General features: G+C 44.7%; 1 protein-coding gene across 2 annotated transcripts in view; it reads right to left on the minus strand.

Moving 5' to 3' along the window:
* SLC7A1 (solute carrier family 7 member 1) overlaps positions 1-13,501 on the minus strand; it is an 86,052-nt gene that overhangs the window by 41,909 nt on the left and 30,642 nt on the right. For both annotated transcript variants that reach the window (XM_024230834.3, XM_024230833.3), the window contains exon 2: positions 2,332-2,431. The gene's annotated coding sequence lies outside the window, so the exon portion shown is untranslated. The remainder of the gene's footprint in view (positions 1-2,331; positions 2,432-13,501) is intronic.

Below are 13,501 nucleotides of genomic sequence, written 5' to 3' on the forward strand. Positions count from 1 at the left end.
AACAGGAAAAGATGACATCATGGCGGTGCCCAGTAAGCCATAAATTCCCCCGATTCAGACAGGGTTCAGGACTTGTGCCCCAACACTACCCAAGGGCTTCCCCTCACACCTTGATAATGCACTGCCCAGCCCAAGAAGCAGAAGACTCTGACTGACTTAGGCTATTCACTCAGATGTCAACGCCCAGCCCCAGTGTTAGGTAACATCGGAAGATGTTCTAAAATAGTCTGTTAAGACAGCAGAAACACATCTGACTGGGGCAGCAGGGGGAAGAATGCAGAATGAACTCACTCTAATTTAAGTTATGCTACTAATTAAGCACCTAAACAGGGAAGGAAAGAAAGCGGTGCTCAAGGCTCACACACCCTGACACACAGTGGCTTCTGGCCTGTGCAGAATGTCCTCCCACTTCCCTGCTGGCCAGCAGCTAATTTTACCCACTGCCTTTGGGAAGGTGCACCTGGTAATTCTGCACCTTTGTTTCTGACATTTACAAGGTTGCAGCAGCCTCATAAACAAGGTGCTTACTTATAGCCTAATCCTCCCCAGGAACTTGAAGCTTATGGGCAGCCCCTCCTTCCTCCTTAATTCTTATTTCAAGGCAGGCTGCTCAAAGTTGCTTACATGCGGCAAAGGTCACTGGCTATATCCCCCAGAAGTCCTTCTGATTAAGAACTTTGTGTGGGCTGCTGAGCCTAAGTATGTGTGCATTCCTAATATAGCCATAGTCTCAGAATTAACAATATGAATGGCCGCAAATGACTGTAAGAATGTAAGAGAGTGGGAGACAAGTCAGGTGAGGGTCATTACACACACACACACACTCACACACACACACACACACACTTTCCCTCAACTGAAGAGTTTCACCTCTGTTTTTTTGTGATAAAATAGCAATGATAATGATGAAGACCCCATACTCAGTAAACATTTTTAGTTTAATGGAAAAATGACCAGAGCAATTAGTTTAAAGTATTTTATAGCGGAACTCTTTTTCCCAAATGTTGGGAACAGGCCCCCAAATCTGGCCATAAACTGGCCCCAAAACTGGCCATAAACAAAATCTCTGCAGCACTGTGACCTGTTCGTGATGGCCATGACGCCCACATTGAAGGTCATTGGTTTAACGAAATGAGGGCAAGGAACACCTGGCCCACCAAGGACGGAAAACCGCTTAAAGGTGTTCCTAAACCACAAACATTATCATGAGTGATCTGTGCTTTAAGGACATGTTCCTGCTGCAGATAACTAGCCAGACCCATCCCTTTGTTTCCCGTAAGGAATACTTTTAGTTAATCTATAATCTATAGAAATAATGCTTATCACTGGCTTGCTGTCAATAAATATGTGGGTAAATCTCTGTTCGAGGCTCTCAGCTCTGAAGGCTGTCAGCCCCGATTTCCCACTCCACACTCTATATTTCTGTGTGTGTTTCTTCAATTTCTCTAGCACCGCTGGGTTAGGGTCTCCGACCAAGCTGGTCTCAGCACCCAAACTATATCCTATGCCAAACCCAAATAGAAGAATCAGATAAAAATGAAGCTACTCATATTTAAAGAGAGTTAGGGGACAGACAGCCTCACTGGCCAGCCTTGACCGCCCCCCTGCCCCACTTGGCTCTTATGCCCACTTGGAATTAACTCTCAAGCTGCAGGGAACAGCCTGAAACACCACTGCCCTAGAGCAGATGGTTACGGCGCCTAAACCAAGAACAAGTTACAGCAGAATTCCTAAGTAAAAGGGAGAGAAGTAAGGAGAAGAGTGAGAAGAATGGGAGCAAGATGAAAAGTTCTGGGGCAGGAAGAAAACTGGAAGCAGCCCTTGACCTTGAGAAGTGCAAAGGCTCCAAGAGTCACAGAGAGAAACATGGCAGGATGCATCACAGCTGCTGTGCTGCACGCCAGTGCCCAGAAGCTGGGTGGCACATAGAGCACGAGACACAGCGCCCAATGTCCACGCCAGGAATGATGAGGGACAGCTCCAGGCTGATCCTTCCCCAGAGCCTACCCTGGTGACCAGGCCTCAGGGACGGAAGGCCTGGCCAGTCGTAGGATATGAAGAGTTCTGTTTGAAGGAAATGCAGGAATTTAAGGAACACACTAAAGTGAAAAGACAAGCTTGTTTTCTGCTGGGTCAATGGGTCTGGAGAGGTAGCCACATGAGTCTGAAAAATTACAGCATTTGGAAATCTAAAAAAGAAGACAACTGGGGGTTTTAGTTGACAGTTAACTTAAAAAGTCAACAGACAACTAGCCGTCTAAATGAATAACATATTCTAGTACAAAACAGAGTAACATATATTCTGCTGTTGTGCTGACAGGCAGACTGTACCTGGAATATGACGGGAAGCCTCACCACCTTCTCACCAGAGGACAGCCTCAATCTTGCAGCAAAGATGTCTCAGGAAGGTTACAAGGAAGGTTTCAGAATCCTGAAAGGCAAGGAAGAGCCATCAGATATGTTCAGTTTCAACCTCAGAATCTCCAAGTCTGTGGCTGGTACAGTGAGAATGGATTCAGCTCAGCCCTGCAGCAGGAGGCACATGCCACCTTAACAGCAGCTGAAGACAGGGTTGACGGCAAAGGGGCCCACCATGGGGCATCATCGGGGGAATTCAGGGAGAAGATGGGGAGCCAGACTAGATGCCCTCCGCACCAGAGATTCCACTGCTTTACCTCTGAAACTGACTCTCATATTTCAAAGAGGAAGATATAAAAGCGTCACACCGGCAATTTCCACAAATCTAGGGCACAGTTGTAGGCATGCAAAAGCTCTGAGGCCCCGCTCAGGGGCCATGAAGGGGAATGAGTCCACTCCTGACACTGGTATTGACCAGCAAGGCCAGCAGGGGCAGAAAACCTTAGCTGGTGTCTGCTGAAAACACTTGGACTCCAATTCGTACAATCGAGAATTTGGTGATGGAGTTCTTTGGTGTGCCATGGCAGCACAAAGCATACACGTGCCCGTAACACCAAGAGTCTCAGCATGGGTAGAAGGTTATCCTAAATCTGGGATGCAGGACCTTGTTGCCTTGGAATGGAATCGTGCTGGCCAGTGACTGGGAGTACCTGGTGTGAACGCAGCCTGAGGACACGCTACTTAGAACCTCGTAGATGCATGGCATATAAAGTCCTTTGTTTTCTAAATCTTACCATTTACACTCTGCACAGATTCTTGCACTCACCCAGGAGCTGAAGAGGTTTAATTAAGCTGTCTGAAATATGATTTGCACCTAATGTGAACCCAGACAAGATTATCATTACACAAAACATGCACATAAAGATGCTAATCAACAGCTAGAGTTTTATAACTTAGACAGCAGCAAACCAGATTTCCCACAATTGGAATCTTATTCTATTCCCACCTACATCGTCTTTCATACATTGATATTTCATCCCACACTGATATTTCATTCCTTTTCACTTTCTATGTTGAAAATGTCAAACCTACAGAAGTTGAATGAATACTTACTCTTTATCTACACTTCCCAATATTTAACATTTTGCCATATTTGCTTTATCCCTCTTTAGATAAATATATGCTTTCCTCATGACCATTGTGATAAGCAAGCTATAGCCATCATGACAACTGACCTCTACATATGTCAATAAGTAACTGCTAAGAATTACATTGTGTTACCAAACTGTAATGCCATGAACACACCAGTGGAACTGCACATTAATTCAATAGTATTTAAAACACAGTCCACAATCAAATGTCCCTAACTATCAATTACTGCTATTTCTCGATGCTCTATCATGTACCATGAGAGCACTGAGAACAATGAAGGTTGATAAAGTCAGGCTCACAGCCCACCAGGGACACAGCATCCTGGTGCCCCACTGCAAGGTGGGTGCCAAGGGGCCATGATTGGGATTCATAGTTTAAAAAGTTAACTCTGAGAAAAAAAAAGGGGGGGCAGAATCTAGAAGGGAAACAACTGACAACATTTGCTGCGAGTGATAAAATTTGAGCTTTCAAGATAAAAATGGGAATTTCAGAAAACTTGTATTTGTCACCAAGATGTGGACAGCTCCCTAAAAGTTGAATTTTCTGATGACACGGGGGGTGATGTTAACAAATGGGATATTTTAAAAATATATGATGAAATGTGCCAGCATTTGGAAGATCCACATAATTCAGTAAAACAGTAATTCAGTAAAACAGAATCCTGAACGCGCAGACTGATTTGAAGTGCAGGATAGACCCATTATTTTAGAACAAAGAGCTTACCGAGATGGCTTCAGATTCCACAGTGGAACCCACTAGTGCCTGTGGAGTTTTAATGTAGTATCAAGAAAGAATATCTACAATTACCTGAAAAGGCCACTAAAGTGTTCCTCCTTTTCTAGGTACATCCCTGTGAAGCCATATTTTCCTTATATACTTCAACTAAAACAACACATCCAAACTGACTGAATGCAGAAGCACATATATGAATCCAGTTGCCATAAGCTGAACATCAAAGATGCTGGCAAATATGTAAAACAATGCCACTCTTCTCACTGATTTTTTTTTTGTTCTGGAAAATAGCTATTTTTCATAAAAATGTTACTTATAGTAATACAAAATGGGTTAATCCTTGTTATTTTAGGTAAATAAAGACATTTATTTCAAGTCGTTCTAAATTTTAATTGTTTTTTTTTTTTTAGACAGGGTCTCACTCTGTCACCCAGGCGACAGAATGCAGTGGCACAATCTTGGCTCACTGCTGCCTCGACCTCCCTAGACTCAGGTGATTCTCCCACATCAGCCTCCCAAGTAGCTGGGACTACAGGTGCACACCAACACGCCTGGCTAATTTTTGTATTTTTTGTAGAAACGGGGTTTCGCCACATTGCCCAGGTTGGTCTCAAATTCCTCAGCTCAAGCAATCTACCTGCCTCAGCCTCTCAAAGTGCTGGGATTACAGAGGTATGCCACTGCACCCAGCCTAAATTTTAATTTCCAATTCATAAGTATTGATAGACGCAACCCACATAAGCAAAGCTTCTTGGAGTCCTCCATATTCTTTAAGGGCGTCAGAGGGGTTCCAAACCCAACAGTTTGAGAACCACTGCTTGAAAGGTTGCCCACTGAAATGAACACAGCCAAGCTTAATATATGCTCAACAGGAAGAATGCTGCTCTCCTGCCTCTTAGGCATGAATTCAGCAGCCTGCCGCAGTGACGCTTGCTCCAGTCATAGTCTCCTGTCGTGGTATAAAAGCAGTTAATGCTAAACTTAAAAGTCTAAAGAAAGGCACGCCATATGTTAAGCCAGGATGAACTCATCAGGATTAATGGGACTGGAATGCATAGCAAATAAATTCATTAACACAGCTCTTCTTTAATCCAAGAATGTTCCAACCAATTTATTGTAATTTTTGAGATTTGAAAATTCCTTTGTTAAAAGCAGAGTAATGCAATGCTACGCCTCAGGCGTAAAGAGTTTAATTCCATTTGTTTCATAAATATAGCAAGCAGCATTCCAACACTACCCTTGATGGGCTTCCAGGGTTATGTGGGGACTGTAAAAGTGTGATTGTGACACCATGTGGCTATATTATAATACAGTCATGTGTCATGACTTAATGACAGGGATGTGTTCTGAGAAATGCGCCTTTAGGCAATTTCATCCTTGTGTGAACATCCTGGAGTGTACTTAGAGTGTACTGACAGAAACCTAGGTGGGATAGCCTACTGCACACCTAGGCTGCATGGGATAGCCTTGGCTCCTAGCCTACAAACCTGTACAGCATGTTACTGTACTGAATACTGTAGGCAACAGTCACACGATGGTAAGTATCTGTGAATGGAAACATAGAAAAGGTACAGCAAGAATAAGATACAAAAGATAAAAATTGGTACCAGCTTATAGGGTACTTACCATGAACGAAGCTTGCAGGATTGCAACTTGCCCTGAGTGTCAGTGAGTGAGGGGGGAGTGAATGTGAATGAGGGGGAGTGAATGTGAATGAGGGGGAGTGAATGTGAGTGAGGGGGAGTGAATGTGAGTGAGGGGGAGTGAATGTGAGTTGGGGGGAGTGAATGTGAATGAGGGGGAGAGTGAATGTGAGTGAGGAGGAGTGAATGCGAGGGGGGAGTGAATGTGAGTGAGTGGGGAGTGAATGTGAGTGGGGGGGGAGTGAATGTGAGTGAGGGGGAAGTGAATGTGAGTGAGGGGGGAAGTGAATGTGAGTGAGGGGGGAGTGAATGTGAGTGAGGGGGAAGTGAATGTGAGTGAGGGGGGAGTGAATGTGAGTGAGGGGGGAGTGAATGTGAGTGAGGGGGGAGTGAATGTGAGTGGGGGAGGAGTGAATGTGAGTTGGGGGGAGTGAATGTGAGTGAGGGGAGGAATGAATGTGAGTGAGGGGGAGAGTGAATGTGAGTGAGGGGGAGTGAATGTGAGTGAGGGGGAGTGAATGTGAGTGAGGGGGAGTGAATGTGAGTGAGGGGGAGTGAATGTGAGTGAGGGGGAGTGAATGTGAGTGAGGGGGAGAGTGAATGTGAGTGAGGGGGAGTGAATGTGAGTGAGGGGAGGAATGAATGTGAGTGAGGGGGAGAGTGAATGTGAGTGAGGGGGAGTGAATGTGAGTGAGGGGGAGTGAATGTGAGTGAGGGGGAGTGAATGTGAGTGAGGGGGAGTGAATGTGAGTGAGGGGGAGTGAATGTGAGTGAGGGGGAATGAATGTGAGTGAGGGAGAGTGAATGTGAGTGGGGGGGGAGTGAATGTGAGTGAGGGGGAATGAATGTGAGTGGGGGGAGTGAATGTGAGTGAGGGGGAGTGAATGTGAGTGGGGGGGGAGTGAATGTGAGTGAGGGGGAGTGAATGTGAGTGGGGGGGGAGTGAATGTGAGTGAGGGGGAGTGAATGTGAGTGAGGGGGAGTGAATGTGAGTGAGGGAGAGTGAATGTGAGTGGGGGGGGAGTGAATGTGAGTGAGGGGGAGTGAATGTGAGTGGGGGGGAGTGAATGTGAGTGAGGGGGAGTGAATGTGAGTGAGGGGGAGTGAATGTGAGTGGGGGGGAGTGAATGTGAGTGGGGGGAGTGAATGTGAGTGAGGGGAGTGAATGTGAGTGAGGGGGAGTGAATGTGAGTGGGGGGGGAGTGAATGTGAGTGAGGGGGAGTGAATGTGAGTGGGGGGGGAGTGAATGTGAGTGAGGGGGAGTGAATGTGAGTGAGGGGGGTAGTGAATGTGAGTGAGGGGGAATGAATGTGAGTGAGGGAGAGTGAATGTGAGTGGGGGGAGGGAGTGAATGTGAGTGAGGGGAGTGAATGTGAATGAGGGGGAGTGAATGTGAGTGAGGGGGAGTGAATGTGAGTGAGGGGGAGTGAATGTGAGTGAGGGGGAGTGAATGTGAGTGAGGGAGAGTGAATGTGAGTGGGGGGGGAGTGAATGTGAGTGAGGGGGAGTGAATGTGAGTGAGGGGGAGAGTGAATGTGAGTGAGGGGGAGTGAATGTGAGTGAGGGGGAGAGTGAATGGGGGAGAGTGAATGTGAGTGGGGGGGAGTGAATGTGAGTGAGGGGGAATGAATGTGAGTGAGGGAGAGTGAATGTGAGGGGGGGGGAGTGAATGTGAGTGAGGGGGAGTGAATGTGAGTGAGGGGGAGTGAATGTGAGTGAGGGAGAGTGAATGTGAGTGGGGGAGAGTGAATGTGAGTGAGGGGGAGTGAATGTGAGTGGGGGGGAGTGAATGTGAGTGAGGGGGAGGAATGAATGTGAGTGGGGGGGGAGTGAATGTGAGTGGGGGGGAGTGAATGTGAGTGGGGGGGAGTGAATGTGAGTGAGGGGGAGTGAATGTGAGTGGGGGGGAGTGAATGTGAGTGAGGGGGAGTGAATGTGAGTGGGGGGGGAGTGAATGTGAGTGAGTGGGGAGTGAATGTGAGTGAGGGGGAGTGAATGTGAGTGAGTTGGGAGTGAATGTGAGTGAGGGGGAGTGAATGTGAGTGAGGGGGAGTGAATGTGAAGGCCTAGGACATGACTGCACACTGCTGGAGACTTGAGGAACACTGTACACTGAAGCTACACCAAATGTGTAAAAAATATTTTTCCTTCTTCAGTCATAAATTAAGCTTAGCTTACTGCAACATTTTTACTTTACAAACTTTTTTGTAACTCTTTTTTTTTTTTGAGATGGAGTCTCGCTCTGTCGCTCAGGCTGGAGTGCAGTGGCGCCATCTTGGCTCACTGCAAGCTCCGCCTCCCGGGTTCATGCCATTCTCCTGCCTCAGCCTCCCAAGAAGCTGGGACTACAGGCGCCCACCACCATGCCCAGCTAATTTTTTATATTTTTAGTAGAGACAGGGTTTCACCGTGTTAGCCAGGATGGTCTCGAGCTCCTGACCTTGTGATCCGCCCACCTCGGCCTCCCAAAGTGCTGGGATTACAGGTGTGAGCCACCGTGCCCGGCCCTTTTTTATAACTCTTACTTTTTCGTAATAACACAGCTGAAAACACAAACATTACACAAAAGTACAAAAATATTTTTTATGTCCTTATTCTATAAGCTTTTTCCATTTTGATTTTTTTTTTTTTTTTTTTTTACTTTTTCAACTTTTTTCTTAAAAACCAAGATGCAGACATACACATTAGCCCGGGCCTGCACACAGCCAGGATGGTCAATGTCACCATCTTCCACCTCTATGTCTTGTCCCACTGGAAGGTCTTCAGGGGCAGGAACACACAAGGAGCTGTGATCTCCTGTGATAACAATGCCTTCTTCTGAAATACTTCCTGAAATACCTGCCTGAGGCGATTTTACAGTTAACTTTTCTTGTAAGTAGGACTACACTCTAAAGTAACGATAAATAGTATATTAAATACATAGTATTTACATATATGCATAATATAGACATACATATATTACATTAATTGTATTACATTAATATATACATATGTATTACTATGTATGTATGTATTACTATTACATAGTAAAAACCCAATAACACAGTCATTTATTATCAAGTATTATGTACCGTACCTAATTGCATGTGCTATACTTTTAGATGGCTGGCAATGCAGTATGTCTGTTAACCCCAGCACCACCAAAAAACACATGAGTAACGTGTAGCAGAACAATGTCACAAAGGCTAAGACATCAATAAGCAACAGGAATTTTTCAGATCTATTATAATCTTATGGAACTACTGTCATAGATGAGGTCTATAATCAACCAAAACATCATTACAGGGCTCATGACTGTATATTTACAGTGGACACCTGGGAGGCCAAGAGAAAATCCGTGTATAAAATAACCCCAAAATATCAGAAAACATATCCCACTGAACAATTTATAAATCAAAAGGAGTCAGGACTTTCCACTAAGTACACTTATAAGAACCACTAAAAAAATCTTTAAATTTATTTTATTAAACATAATGCCCAACTTTTTGGCAACTTACATAGCAGTTTCGCCTGTTCTTATCCTATTCTTCACTCAACAGTTATGTACTGAGTGCCAGGTGTAGTTCCAGAAACTGGGGATGCAGCAGTGAACTAACTAGACCAAAATCCCCATCTTTGTGGAGTTAATGTTCTATTAATGGGAATGCCTCTTCAAAAAAAAAGAACGGACCAAACACTAATGAAGGCAGCACACTTCTCATCTCCTAAAGTAACTGCATGAAACAAGGAGAAACAGAATGAGCCCCAACTATACACACAGGTGCTCCTTCCCAGCAGGAGGTCGATGTCACAGTCATTAGTGACGTGCTGAGGGGGTATCAAGAATGAAGCTACAAGGGACCACAGTTCAAGGCAGTGGGGAGATCTCTGTGAAGTCAACCAATAGCTACAACCAATAATTCTGGTGACAGCCGAGCCCTTTGGGATGGCCAGATTCCTGTGGAACAGCCCAGGCAGCTCCCGAGGGGATATGTCGGGGGTGTCAGAGTGTTGGAAAAAGAGGGGGTTTCTAGTCTGAAAAGGCAAACTACAATTAGTTTAATTTTTCCTTTGACATAAATATTGTCTTGAAATTTCCATGAGTTTTTTGTTGAAAGCATTGGGCTAAGAGACTGAAATAACTTTTCTGTTCAAGGAGAGTGATGGAGGACAGAAATCCAAACCTAATGTGCACAATAAAGACTTCAGCGTCCCTGGAACCACAAGGGCAGGCCCCAGGCATCACCAAAGAATCCAGAACTGCCCTCTGAGGCTCTCGCGGTCTGAGGCCCTTCTGCCCCTTTTGTGATGGGCCCCACACATGGCACCATCGGACTGCGTCAGTGGCTGACCATCCCAGCAGCTGTTCTGCAGACACACTGAGAGCTGCAATTCCCAAAAGGTTTTCTGGACCACAGAAACGGGGGCATCCCGTCTGTCCTTGAGCCTTCCAGTCCTCAAAGTCCAAATCTTAGATTTATCCAGACTCTTGTTAACTGCAGTAATACACAGTAATGGCAAGGGGCACAAATGGATGGTACCAGAAACCAAAACTGTCAAGTATCACGTTCTCCTGCATTCCTGACGGACCCACACTTCCTGACTTCCGTAGTTCCATCCCAGCATAGCATATTCTCAGCCTGCCAGTTTCCCAATGATCACACCCTGTCCTTCACCTGATGACAGTGAATGTTCCAGCTGTTACTCCAGTTCCCAGGCAAACTCATAGAATGGATTCGTCTCCACGTGAGAATGTCAATAGTTCTTCCCCTACTTTCTTTAAGATTATTTCATTTTATATTTCACATTGACAGACAAAATTGTATGTATTTACTATGTACAACATATTTTAAAGTGTATACACAGGTTGGGTGTCTCTGATCCAAAAATCCAAAATCTGAAATGCTCCAAAATCTGAAACTTTGAGCACCAACATGATGCTCAAAGGAAATGCTCACTGGAGCATTTCTAGTTTCAGACTTTTTTTGGATTAGGAATGCCCAACTGGTAAGTATAATGCAAATAGTTCAATCTGAAAAAATCCCGAATCCAAAATGCTTCTGGTTCCAAGCATTTTGGATAAGGTATCGTCAACCGGTACACTGTGAAATGACTGAACCTGGCCAACTAACATATGCGTTACCTCGCACAGTTATCATTGTTGTGGTATTCTCCTAATTTCTAATATCTGTCGTGGTTCCACTGTTATTTGGAACCTATACCAGTTCCTGTCCAATCCCTGAGGCAGCAATAAAATGTAAATGCAAAAGCTGTTGAAAAGACCACACAATCTATATAATATTTGTGGTTCTACAATACTTACTAGCGGGTGGGAGATTACAAATGCTAAAGGAAACGTGGTCAAGGAAGAAACAGTAAGATAGTTATCTTACCTCCAGCCCTTCAATAATTAAAATTACTCCAGCTCATTTTGCACCCAGTAAAAGACCATTTGGCTCAAAATTGCATGATTCATCCTTCCTTTGAGATGCAAAATACTCTGAGAAAAGGCTACAAACTCCTTCTGTGCTGTGCACTGCAAAATGCTAGAGAAAGCCATTCTAACCAACTGGTATAAATCTAATGATGGCTCCAAAAGGGGCAACGAGAGAGGCCGGGAGGACAGAGTCGGGGGCTGCAGTGCAGTGGCTCTCAACTGGGGGTGACTCTGTCCCTGAAGGACATCTGACAATGTCTGGAGACATTTTAGGTTGTCACAATTGAAGGATGGTGGTCAACTAGCAGGCAGAGGCTAAGGATACAGCTAAATCCTACCATGCACAGGGCAGTTCCCTCAACAAAGAATGATCCATGATGTGCCAAGGCAGAGAAAGCCTGCCTTACCGTGTGCAACGGTGGACGGCAAAGTGTTCTACAAATTTACTTGAGTGGGTTTTTTGATGTTTCACTATTTAAATTATAATATTAAAAATTACAAATATTGTCTGCAAAATAGGCACAAACATATTTACAGGAAAGCAAAACTTTGTCATCACACACCTGGAGAACACCCTCAATGTCCCTGAACCAGATAGTGAATAACTAAGAAGAAACAGGGGAAGAACAGCAGTAAAGGATGAAAAGACGTAGGAGACGAAGACAAGTTTCCCATCGGAATGAATCCAGGCTCTGGTTTCTAAGAGTGAAACTGACAGCTTGTCCAAATGTTGGGGATGCCTTCGCCCTGCAGGCAGCATGGAGAAGATGGGCAGCTTGAAGAGACGGGACTGCCAGCACTACCCTGTGCTGTCATGGGTCTCCCAGCACGGGCATGGATACCCATCTCCACTTTATGGATGAGATACTAATGCTCAGGAAAGGTAGCTCAACTCTGAAACTAAGGCACCACTGCCAATTTATTAAAAAGTCCTCCTGTCACAAAAAAGACAGGGTTTTGGTGCTCCTGGGGGAAGGCCATCTTTAGCCGGTGAGAGGCAGTTTTCACCATGGGGAGGGCAGCTTCTCTCCAAGTGATGCTCTGCCGGTCAATGAGAATTTAAAAACACCAAGTCCTAAGCTCAGAGAGCTGGAAGGACCACACAGTCACGGAATGCCGGAATCCTCTCAAGACGGTGAAAGGAAAACCAGGACTAACACAGGAAAATAGTGGGGAGGAAGAGGAAGGGAGGACAAGGGCTGGAGGAAGGGGTGGTCTGGAAGAATACACTGATTTTCCACGCAGTCATTTCCCGCCTTCCATTTGACATGCTCTCACCAACTATCCTGCACAGCTCACCTCTGGCTCAGCCAAAAATAAATGCACCCGTGAAGTCAGTTGTAGGCCCACTGACAATAATAATAACTGCTATCAAGTGCCTACGATGCACCAGTGCCCTCTCCGAAGGCACTTCTTCTTAAATGAGTATGTAATTTCATTTAATACTTAAGCCAAGCCTTTGAAGGTTATACAGCTGTTACACTTGCTTCACATGTGAAAAAACGAGCTGCATAAAGGAGGTCCTATGAAGCGGAATCTCGGCTCAAACCTCAGTGTGTGCGTCTAACTCTAAATCCACGATGCTCCATTATTTTCAATACTACTGAAACTCTATGCCAGACTTATAATAGCTCCCCTAGGGCAACAGCCATAATGAAATTATAGTACAAGTTTAATTAGATGCAAGGACGATCCTCCCACTTAGCAAATGCAGTCAGAGGCAATGGGATGGGGAAGCACAGGTCTTGAGGAAGACATTGATATCAATCCCTGCTCAACCACGGACTAGCTGAATAAGCCTGGGCAAATTACTCTGAATCTCAATATCCTGCCTTCTCCAATGCAGAAACTACTGCTACGTTCACAGAATTATTTAAGAAAATAAATAGAGATTATATATATAAATATATTAAGCACTTTTCAAAAGAAATACATTCTTAGATAATTTCTTTGAATAAATGACATGCTTCCAGAAATACTTTCCCTCCATTACATTCTGTTCTTCAACCGCACTGGCTTGTAGCTGGCATTCTGAAATTTCTCTGCCAAATAGCTAATAAACTACACAAAGAGATAAATGCAGCCAAGGGGAGCCGCTATTTAAAGACATCCTCTAGTTTAAGTGAAGAATTGTTTGATGTGTGAATAATCAGCTCTTAATTAATGGTTTGTCGATATTTTTAAAGAATTATCTAATTA

This window comes from Pongo abelii, chromosome 14 (assembly GCF_028885655.2).
Source record: "Pongo abelii isolate AG06213 chromosome 14, NHGRI_mPonAbe1-v2.0_pri, whole genome shotgun sequence".
Classification (NCBI taxonomy): domain Eukaryota; kingdom Metazoa; phylum Chordata; class Mammalia; order Primates; family Hominidae; genus Pongo; species Pongo abelii.